The sequence below is a fragment of the Acinonyx jubatus genome, chromosome A2 (assembly GCF_027475565.1).
Source record: "Acinonyx jubatus isolate Ajub_Pintada_27869175 chromosome A2, VMU_Ajub_asm_v1.0, whole genome shotgun sequence".
In the NCBI taxonomy this organism is placed as follows: Eukaryota; Metazoa; Chordata; class Mammalia; order Carnivora; family Felidae; genus Acinonyx; species Acinonyx jubatus.
Genome location: NC_069383.1, coordinates 161,254,994 through 161,268,036, shown reverse-complemented (window position 1 = coordinate 161,268,036; position 13,043 = coordinate 161,254,994). Strand labels below are relative to the sequence as shown.

Sequence of the window (13,043 nt, the reverse complement as noted above, 5' to 3'; positions counted from 1 at the left end):
TAAAGCACCAGGCATATGGTAGGTGCTCAGGGTGTGAGGTCACGGCAACCCCTTTACTTTCAAAACATAACCTTGGGATCCCGCGGTCACGACTTTTAAAGTCTGGCCGTCCCCTCCTGAGAGCTGCTCTTTATTCCCTGCCCCATCTGCCACTCTCTGCCTTTCTCGAAAAACCTTCTTTTCCTTGGTCTAAAGCACAAGGGGGAGCCTGGCCACTCAACAAGCGCTTGTCAGAAGTGCTGGGCTGCCGGGCCCCGTCCCCTCCCTGGCCGCAGAAGGCAGTCTCTCCGCCTGAAACTCTCAGGATCCACGTGAGCATGTTTCACGGGAGCCCATGGACCACGGTCGTTTGAGAACATGTTCCTGCATCCAAATGTCTCCAGTTCCCTTGGACAAGAAGCCCTCCAGCACTGGAAGGTCTCATTCGGCCCTGAGAAGGTGAAAATGACGCACTAAATGCCGGCACGTGTCATGTTAGCTACAAGCTTTGGTAACAGGACAAGGGACTGTACAGATAGATATCTCAGGGTCTCTACTGGCAAACAATACGGGGGCTTTGGTTTCCATGAAGTGCATCTCAGCCTGTCTAACTGGTTTCCATTTTGAGTGGCATTCACAGTTACTCTTATTCCCAGTAAGAATCATGACGATCTAACTAGAATTGGGAGCTTTGCGGTGGAAACGTCGGAAGTGGGGCCCTCCCCAGCCTGGGCATTGCAGCAGGTACGGGACTAACGTTCACACTTTCACAGAGGACAGGGGAAGGGGCTGCAGGAGAGGAAGTGCCTTCAGTGAGATGAGCTTCCCTGGGCACTCACCCCACACACATCCACCACGTCCACCACCTCAAGGGGCCATGACCTTGAACCAGCGTCTCCTTATGGGAACCGCTCCTGAGCTGGGGAAACGGATCTTTCAGGAAGGGAGCCAGGGTTAGAAATATTTACCTACAAAGTGAGTCAACTCTACACAGTTCTGTTGATCCTCTGTGACGCCTTCCTCCAGCACAGCACGGCAGGCTTTCAAACCCTCACAAAGTGCCAGAGCCACACAAGAGCTAAGGGTCTAAGTACTGACAAGGTGCAAAAAGAAGAATTCATCCATTCAACAAATTTTGAGCGCTACGTTTTGTGGATGAAACCGTTCCAACAGGCACAATAACTAGATTTGTTACAAACCAACTTTTTAACAAAGTCCAATCTTTGAAAAGTTCCAAAGCAAACCAAATACGAATCAAGACACGGCAATTGGCCTGAATGCAGAACGAGGCATTTAGTACCCTCCACTGTGTACAGCCGCTGGCTTCCGAGGCCCCATTTCTCCAGGAAGACCCCACGCTGCCCGGAAAAGCACCCGACTTGCCTGACGCGCAATCTCTTTGCTGAGCAAAAAGGGGCATCACGAATGGAAGGGGCCTTTGATTAAAATTTCTTTGGGGATTTGGTAAAGGAAAACCACGCGTCGAAACGACTGGAATGTTAATCTAGACTGAATCAAAAACATGGCACCTTTAGGGCTATCGGATCTCAGGCAAGGGTTTCATGACTTTTGCTTCTCGCTAAAACCAAAGGCTGCCGTTACCTGATGGAGGCCTTGCCCCCTGAAGAACGCTTTGGGCTCCGGCGTTTGGCTCACTCACACGCTAAATATGAAGCCTTGGGGGAAGTCCTCCAGGAGCTTACAACGCAGAACAGGAAACAAGACACGTAAATCACACCACGTGTCCAAGGAGCCTTGTGCTGTGGCAGTTCGAGAGTAGTGCTACTTCTGGCCGATTAATCCCACGGTCCCTAAGTAGGGGGTGACTCTGTCCCCGCAGGTGACATTCAGACATGGTTGTTGTCACGGTTGACACGGGGGACAGGGGGCGGGTGCTACTGGAAGATGGAGGCCAGTGGAAACTCAGAGCCCTACGAGGCGCAAAGGCGACAGAGGCGAGAGGGAGACATCGGGCTCGAGTCTGAACATCTTCCCACTCGGCTCACTAAGTCACGTCTCAAGGTTCCCAGGTAAGAGAGCCCCGGACACGGGTCCTGAGGGAAAAGTAAGATTTCCATCAGCAGAAATGACATTTCAGGGAGGAGGGCAGACAGAAGGCATGTGTGAGGCGTGGCAAGTCCATTCCAGGGACCAAGGGACAAGGTGATGGAAAGGAAGCCTTTTCATTTCAAGGCCGGAAACAGCCTCGAACGCTGAGCTAAGCACCATGTGGTTGCGCCAAAGGCCAGGGGCCAGTCCACCAGGTCGGCCAGTAGGCGGCGGATGTGCCCGTCGGCCCTCCCGAAACAGCCCAGAAGGGCCGAGCAAGGTGGGTGGGAGGCAAGACCAGAGTGCCAGGGGAAGGAACCAGCCCTGTGCAAGGGCACAGAGGTGACCGCGGAGTGCGCTCCTGGGCGCTGGGGCAATATTGCTTCTGGAGCAGGGGAGCAGGGCTGGGCTGTCTGCTGCAAGGGGGACAGAGGACTGTGGTGGCCCCTGCAGCCAGAATGAGGACAGAAGCTGGGTTCGTGCGGACCCCCCAGCTGGGAGGAAGGTGGGGACGCGCGTCCCGAAATGAGGCGGGGGCACCACGGCCCTTCTAACCCCACCATCTGCAATTTCCCTTAACCCCCAACTGAGGAACAGTGTCTTTTCCCCACCAAGGCTCCCCGAAGGCCACCGTCCAGCCGACAGATGGGACGCCCAGCTGCGAAGTAAGACTGCAAGGGACTGGGTCACACGGGGCTTCCAGAAATACTTTCTATGCACTCCTGTCTGGCATTTGAAGAGTTGCCAGTATAACCACACAACTGATGAGCTCCTGAAGTATGTCCCCTTCGTGCTCTAACCTCAGCGCAGCGGCCAATGGCCACAGACAATTCCAAATTGCTGTAGCCCCTTCTCTGGTCTCAACTTCTCCCGGGAGGGTATGTTAACACACGTACGTGCTCGGCCAAGTATAAACGCCTCAGATGCTTGCTGTTTGGGGCCCACGCATATTTGCCGAGTGGACAGAGACCCCAGAGAGCAACTCACACAAAGACGTCCTCACGAAGGTGGATTCTTCTAGAATATGAAGAATTTTAAAAATCAGAAGCACATCCTTCAAGCTATTTTCTGCGAGTCTGGGATTCCAAATATATTTTTTTCTCAAGGCAGGCTACATCTGTCTGTCTGTATTCTGAGGACAGGAGAGGTGGGAGAGTGCTGTCTGGTGTTTTCTTTGGGTTCTCACTGGCTCGGGTGGAGCAAGAACACATATTTGTGGGCTGGTAATTTGGGGGTGGGGGCCTCGGCTTCCAAGGCCTCACCCCACAGATCACCTTTCAGACAGAAACGCCTCCTGGACACAGCACTGTTTCTAAAAGATAAACAGTTTGCATTTTAAAAGTGTAAGTGTAATTAAGTGTCGCTGCAACCTTAGGAATGGACTTCTGTATCACGAGTATGGTTTCAGCAGTGTTCCACGGAGACAGGCGCATGTGAGCAGGGCCTTCTGTCGGTGGGGACTGGCCCTTTTCCTTTCTCTCCTCGGGCTGCCCAGGTCTCATCCGCCTGTCTCTACCAGGCCTCGCTCTTCCTGGGGCTCGGCCCCTGCCTTGCGTCTCCTTGGCCTTCAGGGTCCTTTCCCAGCCTCCCTTTCCACCTAAGAATCCCTTCAAACTCTCCTCCGCCCAGCATTAGCCACAGTAGCCAGAGGGTGGCGACGGCCCAAGTGTCCACTGACGGATGAGTGGGTAGGCACAGACTGGCCCACCCACACGCTGGAGTATCAGGCAGCCGTAGGAAGGAAGGCCATTCTGACACCTGCCACTGTGTGGATGCACCTGGAGGACGCCGTGCTTAGTGCAATAAGCCAGACACAAAAGGACACGTTTGTTATGCGATCCCACTTCCACAAAACATCTAGGATGGGTAAATTCATAGGGACGGAAAGTAGATTAAAGATTACCAAGGGCTTGGGAGGGTAGAAAGGGAACTAAAAGGGGAGGCTGGGTGGCTCTGTCGGGTAAGCTTCTGACTCTTGGTTTTGGCTCAGGTCATGATCTTGTGGTTCGTGAGTTTGAGCCCCACACTGGGCTCTGAACTGACAGTGTGGAGCCTGCGTGGGATTCGCTGTCTCTCCCTCTTTCTCTGCCCCTCCCGCATCTCTCTCTCTCTCTCTCTCTCAAAACAGACGGATAAACTTGAAAGAAAGAAAGAAAGAAAGAAAGAAAGAAAGAAAGAAAGAAAGAAAGGGAAAGAAAGAAAGAAAAGGAACTGAAAGTTTCTGCTACCAGGAATAGAGCTTCCATTTGGGGTGACAAAAAAGTTTTGGAAACAGTGGGGATGGCTGCACACCACTGTAAATGCACTCAATACCGCTGAATTGCACACTTAACAATGGGTACGATGGTGAATTTTATGTGGTCCATGTACTTTGCCACAATTTAAAAAACCACTTTCCTCTGCTGACTCTTGGCTCCTGCTTCTTGGATGTTGACGGCTCTGGCCTTCTGTTCTCACTCTGCACCCTCTCCTTGGATGGTCCCATGCGTTCTCGTGACTGAAGTGACCATTTGTGTGCCGACAGCTCCTACATGCTAACCCCTGGCCTGGACCACCCCCGTTGGCTCCAGACCCTGCAATCGGCTGCCTGCTGCAAAGCCGTCCCCAGCAGGATGTCCCAAAGACACCTCAAGCTGGCCGCGCTCACGACGGGACTCATTACTTCCCCTGCCCAACACCAGCTTCTCCCGTGGCCCCTGACTCACTGCAGTGACACGTTCTACCAGAACCCCCCAACGTCAGACAGCTGAGAATCGCCCTCCCCGCGCCTCGGCCCAGAGAGTCCAGAAGTCCCCGAGCCTCTCAGCCTTCCCCAGAGCCCCCTGGCCGGTGCTGTCGGGCAGGCCCCTGTCGCCTTACGCATGGACCGTGGCAACAACCTCCTCTCCCCTGCCTACCTCCAGACTCGAAGCCTTCCGACGCACCCTCCAAAATCACACGTGACCACAAAGCTGCTTCCCCACAAGCGGCTCTCAGCCCAGCGCCAGAGACAAGACCCACATGTCCAGCCAGGGCTCGGCACGCTTTTCCTCTAAAGGCCCAGGGGGTAAATATTTCAGGTGTTGCTGGTCACATTCTGCTTCTTTCGCGAAAACTGGACTCTGCCGTTGCCTCGCAGAAGCAGCTAGAGACAGTACGTAGATGAGCGTAGCTGCGTTCCAATAAAACCTCACTCACAAAAACAGGCTGCAGGCTGGAATGGGCCTGAGGGCTGTCGTTTGCCGACACCTGCTCCTCTCTCTAATGTCATCTCCCTTGTACCCTGTACTCGGCTGCTCAGGGCTGCTCGCAGGTTCCTGAAAACACAGTCATGCCAGGACTGTCCCCACCCAAATGCCTGCCCCACAGAGATGTCATTGGCATCAACCACATGGCTGCCTTTCTCTGCCTTGCCCAGGCCCAGCTGTGTCCTCCAGCCACAGGCCCTTTGCACCTGACCCCCCACATCCACCCCATGCCTGGAAAGGCTCTTTCCTCTGAACTCCACAGGGCTGCTCCCCTTCAGCATTTCAGTCTCAGCTCAACTGTCACCTCCTGAAGAGCTCCCCGGGACCCAGTGGCCCAGTTCTTACACACACACACACACACACACACACACACACACACACAGGCTCAAAATAACCGTGGAGATCTTAGTAGAAATAGGCTTACTGCATATAGCACGTCTGGGCTTCATTACAGAGTGCATGACAAAGAATCACTGTCTCGGGCCTTCCGTGTAAGTACGACAACCTATTTTTAATTGGCTGTATGATTTTTTCTTTCTTTCTTTCTTTCTTTCTTTCTTTCTTTCTTTCTTTCTTTCTTTCTTTCTTTCTTTCTTTCTTTTTCTTTCTCTCTCTCTCCCTTCCTTCCTTCCTTCCTTCCTTCCTTCCTTCCTTCCTTCCTAAAGCAGACTACGGCAGGTGTGGTCTGACTCACAGCGTCTGATACCCTCTTGCTGTATGTGCTACTTACAGCTTTGGGAGGTCAACTGTATTTCCCAGGAAGCCACAGAACTCCAGAACGTTTAAAATGAGAATTGGGAGCTGCCAGGGCATACCAACAGCGTTTTCAGGCACACGAGCCCTGTGTATCATAAGGCAGGAATGCGTTTCGGGAAAAGAGAAGGAAACACAGCAAGGAGCCAGGCCAGGCTGTCTGCTCCTGAGGGCCTAACTCGAGTCCTGGCACGAAGGGCGGGCCGCTTCTCACCTCCGAGCGGCTGATTTCCGGACTCCGGCCAGGACGGCGCCCAAGGGCCAGCGGTAACAGAGAAGGGAAACCGGCTTTTAAACGTCCGTGTGCAGAGCTGGCCACTTGCCAGAGCTCACCCGAGACGATGACGTGTGGGCACTAAGCGGAGACGGGCCCACGCCACAACCAAAATGGAAGAGCTCCTGTCGCTTTGGTTGCTTGTGTTTTGGCCGCGCACTTAACGCTTGCGGGATGACGTATTTGTACCAGCCCGCCTCTACACTCACTGGAGGGCCTTCCTCGCCCGCAGACAGACAGCGCAGGCTCATCCACTCCATCGGGCGAAACCCACGTCCCGAAGGCCTCCTCGCACTTGTACTGGTCGGAAAACCCAACTAAGAACGTGATCCCAGGCCGCTGCTGCTCGTTCGCTCCCTAATCGTAATAATAACCATTGTGATAAGAATAGTTCACAGCTAGTCTCTGGGCAGCACCTGCTCTGGGCCAGGCCCTGTGCTAAATAGCAATAATCTTTCTAATATGGTGACCGTAGCACCATCGTCATGTTTCACGGATTCCACACCCTGCCTGGAGCCCCCGAGCTAAGCGGCGGAGACACCACACGCGAGCCCTTCTCTGCTGGGTCCCGGCCCGGGTCTACGGTTTCCCCTTGATTCTTCCCTCTGCCCCCCACGCGTCCCACCCAAGCTGCTGCAAGACAGACACGGGCGGCGACATATGGCAAGTTGAGCAGCAACTCTCAGCTTCCACATAGGCTCCCCCTGTAGGTATGCAGGAAACGATTCATTTAACAAACGTGCTTGAGTGCCTACTCGGTGCCAGAATTGTGCTCAGCTTGGAGGAAAGAGAAGTGAATTAAACACACAGCTTCCTCCCCTTAAGGAGCTGACCTTCTGACGAAATGGTGATAAGAAAATAAATGCGCATTATGTCTGGCACGTGAGCGATAAATGCTAAGGAACGAGAAAGGGAAGGGGGCTGACAGTGTGTCACTTTGGAGGGGTGGGCTGGGAGGGTGACGTCTAAGAGAAGGCCTGGAGGAGGTGGGAGAGCACCACCCCCCAATTCCATGCGTGAAGAGCTTTCCAGACAGAAGGCTCGAGGGGCTTCCAAGAGGCCTGCAGGGGTGAAGTGGCCTGAGGAACAGGATCACTGTCAGCGATGAGGCCAAAGAGTCCTGGGTTGGAGAGGCCCAGGGTGGGAGGAGGCTGGCCTCGGCTCCTAGTGAGATGGGAGCCGTGGGAGGGTCTGGAGTTGAGGGATACGCAACAGGAGGGAACATGCCCCCGCCAGGTTAGCGGGCTGGAATCATCTGGGCAAGAGGCGCTGGTGGCCCGGAGCGGGGGCTGGCGGCGGGGGTGGTGAGGCGTGCTCAGATTCTAGGTCCCCACTGACAGTGGAGCCGGAGCATTTGCTGATGGCTTACGAGAAAAAGAATACGGGGCGACTCCAAATCAACCAGGAGAAGCCAGCGGAAGAAGCCAGCGGGCGTAGAGCCTGGAGGAGACTGTGGGGCCTTTCGGGAGCTCCGTTTGGCCACCTTGTGTTTAAGCTGCCTGTCAGAATCCACCTGGATGTGCGCAGCGAGTAGCTGGACAGACTTCTCTGCTCGGAAGGCCTGAGGGTCCGGTGCCCCCACTCATCACCTTAGGCAGGACCATGCTTCCCAGGCGCAGATCCCTGGTTCTTCTTCCCAGCCTCCTTCACCTACTCCTTGTCCCACACACACTGGATTCTGGGTCTTCCTCTCCTAAAGTCTTCCCTCTTCTCCCCCCCCCCCCCGTAAGAATTCCTTTGCGGCTCTTGTGGCTTCCAAGAAGCACCTAGGTGGTTCTCAGGTTTCTCTCTAATTTTCGGTGCGTATTCACTCACTCCCTCATTCGGCAAATTAAGTGTGCCAGGCACTCGTCTAGAGAACATGACCTGTGGCAGAGCTGCTCACCGTTTAAATTCTAGAAAGGGAGTGGAAACGTCTTTTTAAATATGTAAGTCCACAATCCCTTATAACAGTGCTGATAGCCAAAAAGCTCTGAAATCTGGAAGTGTTTTGGTAAATTTGGCAGACTCTAACCCGAACTGGCTTGAGGTTGTTTATGGTCCTTATCTACCCATTTGGTTGGAATACTCAAACAATATGGATGTGTTTGCTGCCTGCATATCGGGCCAGGGGTTTCGGACACTGGATCAGGACTTGTACTTTCCTGTCCCCAAGTTCAGTGAGGGTCCCGACTAGCCAGAAGACGTCTCTGTGAACTTCCCTTGCCTTTTAAATAGTCCACATTTTACAAGTAAGTAGGTGTCTGGGGTGGGGCGGTGGGTTGGGGAGTTACATTATTTAAATAAGTGGTCAACTTGCAATTAATTAAAAAGGGCCAAATATATTGTAAGATATGGTTCCTACGGGCCCTGGAATTTTATGAGCAAAACAATCGCGAGTGATTATTTAAAAAACTCCCACCCGTACCTTCAAAATTTTGACTCAGTCACAATATTAGTTAAGGTTCAATTAATTAAATATTGCCTTAATATGAACTTAATTTTAACTCGAGTCTGAAACTACAATTTAGCTCCAAGGAATGAGATCCAGATAAACAATTTCTCAGGATCTGTATCTCCAGAGAATGGCTCCCTCCCGGCAGCACTTGGGTGATAAGTAAGCACGGCTAAAAGGTGGATATTGAGGCAATGCGTGCCCTTCACCCAGAATGCAAATATCAGCTGAGTTTCAAAGGACTTGTTCTGTTGCCCCGTGTAATTCATAACTCTGCCGCCCTGTTCCCAGATGCCCCTTTGGAGCGTCTCGGCAGCTTATCTGGCACAAGAGAGGAATGTACCTAAGGGGCTAAATAATTCAGTTTCGCTTTTACTGCGGAGGCCAACGGTTTCTGAGCTCCTTCCCAGCCGAAATCAGCCGGAATATCACAGGACCACAGGAGCAGTTACGTTTGTCCATCGTGTTGTAGGAAGTCTTTTTTTTTTTTTTTTTTTAAAGCTACCAAATCCCCTCTGATACTTCACCAAGCCTGTCCGGGTCCAAATTAGCAGTGATCAGTGATTAAGGAAATCAGATTCCTGGTGGAATGGCAGGGGTGCTGGGCCAGGCTGAGACGTGGGGGGAGGGGAGGAGAGGGGAAGGCGCTTACCATACACTCTCCCCCTCACTTCTCTGGCAAGAGCAGGTGAGGAACCAACTCTAAGGTTATTTTTAACCTTGAGGGAGAGAAACAACAGGTAGCCAAATGAGAAGAACATGTTGACAATCTGTGCAAGGAAAAAAAAGTTTTCGTTGTTGCTGTTCTGCGTCATTATTACCATTACCGTAATGAATGATTTCGTTGGAATCTCAGTGGAAACCGAGAGTCTTGTATAAGGTTTGATATTTTGGATTGGCGGAGGCAAGGCCGGGAGGGGAAACCGCTGGGGGCGTGGGGGGGGGGGGGTGCTCTGCACTGACAGTTCGCGGCGCCCAGCAAGAGGGTAGTTTTGCAGTCGTGCGTGCGTGCGTGCGTGCTCCGTGCGTTGGGGGGCCGCGTAAGGAAAGCATCCAGAAGCGGACCTGGACGCCCTCCCTCATTCCTGCGGGGCAAGCGGGAGGTTAAAATTAGGACGATGAACCATCCCCGCCTCCGCCGGAATGGCAGGGGAACTTCGGCCTCAGGGGCCCCTGAAATAGCCACTGGGATCGGGAAACCCAACTTTGCCGGTGCAGCAGCCGAGAACAGCCAGCGGGGACTGAGCGGGAGGGAGCGCCGTGGCTCGTCCCAGGGGGCCGGGAGAGGACTAGAGCGTTTGGGTGTGGGTGTGTGGGTGTGTGTGTGCGCGCGCGCGCGTGCAAGTGCGCGTTTGGGAGGGGGTGTTCAGGGGTGGGGTTTAAATTCACAAACGCACACGCACTCGCACAATCTCAAGAGAAAGTGTCACTGAGCAGTTTGGGCCACGAGTTGGGCTCTTTAAACAAAATCATAAGTTGATACGTTAAAAAAAAAACAACAAACTTTTGGTGAAACTCTTGTCTCGCTTGGAGATCGGTCCAAATGGGGGAGCTGCGGGTGTGCGAAGGGGCTTCCCGAGGGGCGTGGAAGCACTGGCGGACCCCCCCCCCCGCCCAAACTCAGGAATGGGGGTTCAAAGGGAGAGAGGGGAGGAGTGTCCGAGGAGCCTTAGCCGCGAGGATCTTTGCTCAAGACCTCAAGAGGTGAGAAACAGGTCCCCGGGAAGTCCGATTATCGGCGAGTTTGGGGCGAAAACGTGAGGGGGGGTGTTTCCCCCAAGACGAGCGAATCGACTTCTGGCTAAAGGCTGAGAAGGATTCCAAGGGAGCCCTCAAACTCGCTAACGAACAGCCAGTCCCCGGGACACCCCACACCCAGGAAATTGGGGCAAAGGTGAAAACGAATCTTCCAGGCCCCCTCCCCGATTCAGGAGTCTGGGGCGAGGAGTGAGAGAGGGGGCCCCGGGAACGCCAATTTCGGATAGTTGGGGACTAAAAGAGAAGAGGGGTCCCCAGGAGCCCCCAATTCAGAGAGTTTAAGGTAAGGGCTTGAAATGGTTTCAAGAAGTTGAGAGAAAGTGAGAGAGGGGTGCCCGGGCGCCCTCAATTTAAGGATCTGGGGAATAAAAGTAACAGGAGGTTCCCAGAAGCCCCAATTCTGGGAATTTGAAGGTAAAAGTTTGAGGGGCCTCGGGCGCACCCAATTCGTGGCCTTCGAGGGTAAGAGTTGAGAGTGGGGTCTCGGGGACCCGCGACTCGGGAAGTTTTTTGAACAGCGAAGCGATGGGCTCCCACTTGCCCCCGAGTTTGGCTAAAAGAAGGGGGGGATTCCCGGGCGCCCCCAAACTCGGCCGCGCCTGGGGAACTGGGCTAAGGAGGCGGGTCCCGCGGGCGCGCCGTCCCGGACGTTTGGGGTGAGCGGCTGGGGGCCGCGCCGCCCGCCTGCCGCCCCCCCACCCCAAGCCGGACCCCCGCCGCCCCCCGCACTCCCCCAGCCCGGCCGGGCCTGGGGCGGTCGCATCGGTCACCTGGAGTTCGGGCCGGGAGTTCGGGCAGCAGCTCCCGCGGCGGCAGCAGCGGCTGCTGCGTGTTGGTCCCCGTTGGTAAGTAACAGTCTCCACGGCTACAGTCTCTATGGCGGCGGCGGTGGCGGCGCAGCCGCTCCTCCTCCCGCTCTCGCCGCCCGCCCGCCAGCCTCGCGCGCCTGCCCGCCTGCCCGCCCGCCGCGACGGGGCGGGGCGTTGTTACCGGCAACGGTTACCAGGCTCCACGCCCCACCCCTCAACGGCCCGCCCACGCCCGCCTCCAAAGGGCACGAGGGGGGGCGGGGCGTAAGGCCCTCCGGCACCCCATTGGCTGCCCACAGTGCCTGTCAGGAGGGGCGTTCCCTGGAGAGGATGAGGGCGAGGCTCGACCAATTGCCGCGGAGGGGGGCGGGGCTTGGCAGGAGGCGCGCTCGGCTCGGAGGGTTGGCGAGCGGGAAGCGCGCGTGGCCCCCCGGTGGGTGGCGCTGCTCCGGGAAGGCTAAGTTTCGGTGACTTTAATGGGGCCTTAGTTTCTTCCACAAATGATTACCGGACATGCGAACACAGTCTGAGTCTGGGATCAGCAAACTCCGACCTGCGGCCCAAATCCTAACCGCCGCCTGTTTTTCATGGACCACAAGCCGAGAGTTTTAGAATATTTTTTAAGTGGTTTAAAACAGTCAAAAGAAGAATTTTGTGTTATCTATATGAAACTCTTGTGTTACTGAATCCAGTATTTCAATATCTTTAAGAGTTGGCAAACTGTGGTCTTTGGGCGAAATTATGTCTCTGTGTTTGTAAATAAAGTTTTATTGGAACACAGCCAGGCCCATCCTTTAAGAAACTGTGGAAGGCTGTTTTCACACTACATGGACAAGAGTTGCATAGTGAAAAGTTTATTCGTTGCACAAAAATGGAATGGCATAAGCAGAGCCTAGAATATTTACCACCCAGCCATTCACAAGAAAATGTTTGCCAACCCTCTTCCCTTCTCACCATCCCCCCTCATCCCTAGACCGTAAATCCAACTACACATTGCACAAACAATCCAGCCTCTCCTAGAGCTTTTAGTCTAATGGGGGAACGCTGACAATAAACTGAATAAATAAGTAAACATATATAGTTATTCAGGGGAAGGGGCTGAAACACCAAGAGAGAAAACTTGTTTGGGGAAGAAACAAGCAGGGCAATTTAAAGGAAGATTAGACCTCAGCCCCGTTCATTCATCCATTCATCCATTCACTCAACAAATAATCATATTAGTGAGCGCTGATTAAATTGTTCTTAGGTGCCAGAAACTGATCTAAACATTTTTTGTAGGCTAACTCAGTTGAATCTCACATTCATTTCCCAAAAAATGTAATATGCATTTACCCCCATATTACAGATCAGGGAACTGAGGTCTGGAAAGTATGAGTGAATTTGCCCAATGCCAAACAGCTTGTAAGGCTTCAAATCCCAGCAGTCTGGTACCAAAGTCCATGCATTTGACCACTAGATGGGTGGTTTTCAAATGTTTTTGACCACAGAATCACAGCAGGAAATACATTTGACTCAAAGGCCCAGTCCACACAAACACATCATAACTAAAACAAAATTTTCAAAGCATGATACTTGACGCAATGCTTGATCTTTTCTATTGTTTTCATTTTAATGAAAATGCTTGATGGTAACCTGCTGAATTGATTTGGCCACTTTCTAATGGGTTTCTTCTTGCAAATAACCTGTATGATGGGGCCTTAAGCTTAGGACTGCAGGAATCAGTTCCTTTCCTTCAATTATTAATTTAGTCAAAATATGTA

General features: G+C 53.4%; 2 protein-coding genes across 2 annotated transcripts in view; one reads left to right on the top strand and one right to left on the bottom strand.

The window, feature by feature from the left end:
* RFX2 (regulatory factor X2) overlaps window positions 1-11,443 on the bottom strand; it is a 91,535-nt gene extending 80,092 nt beyond the window's left edge. The window contains exon 1 of the mRNA XM_053220024.1: window positions 11,245-11,443. The gene's annotated coding sequence lies outside the window, so the exon portion shown is untranslated. The remainder of the gene's footprint in view (window positions 1-11,244) is intronic.
* Window positions 10,508-13,043, top strand: part of LOC106975481 (long-chain-fatty-acid--CoA ligase ACSBG2-like) — a 47,655-nt gene continuing 45,119 nt past the window's right edge. Inside the window, exon 1 of the mRNA XM_053220028.1 lies at window positions 10,508-10,757. The gene's annotated coding sequence lies outside the window, so the exon portion shown is untranslated. The remainder of the gene's footprint in view (window positions 10,758-13,043) is intronic.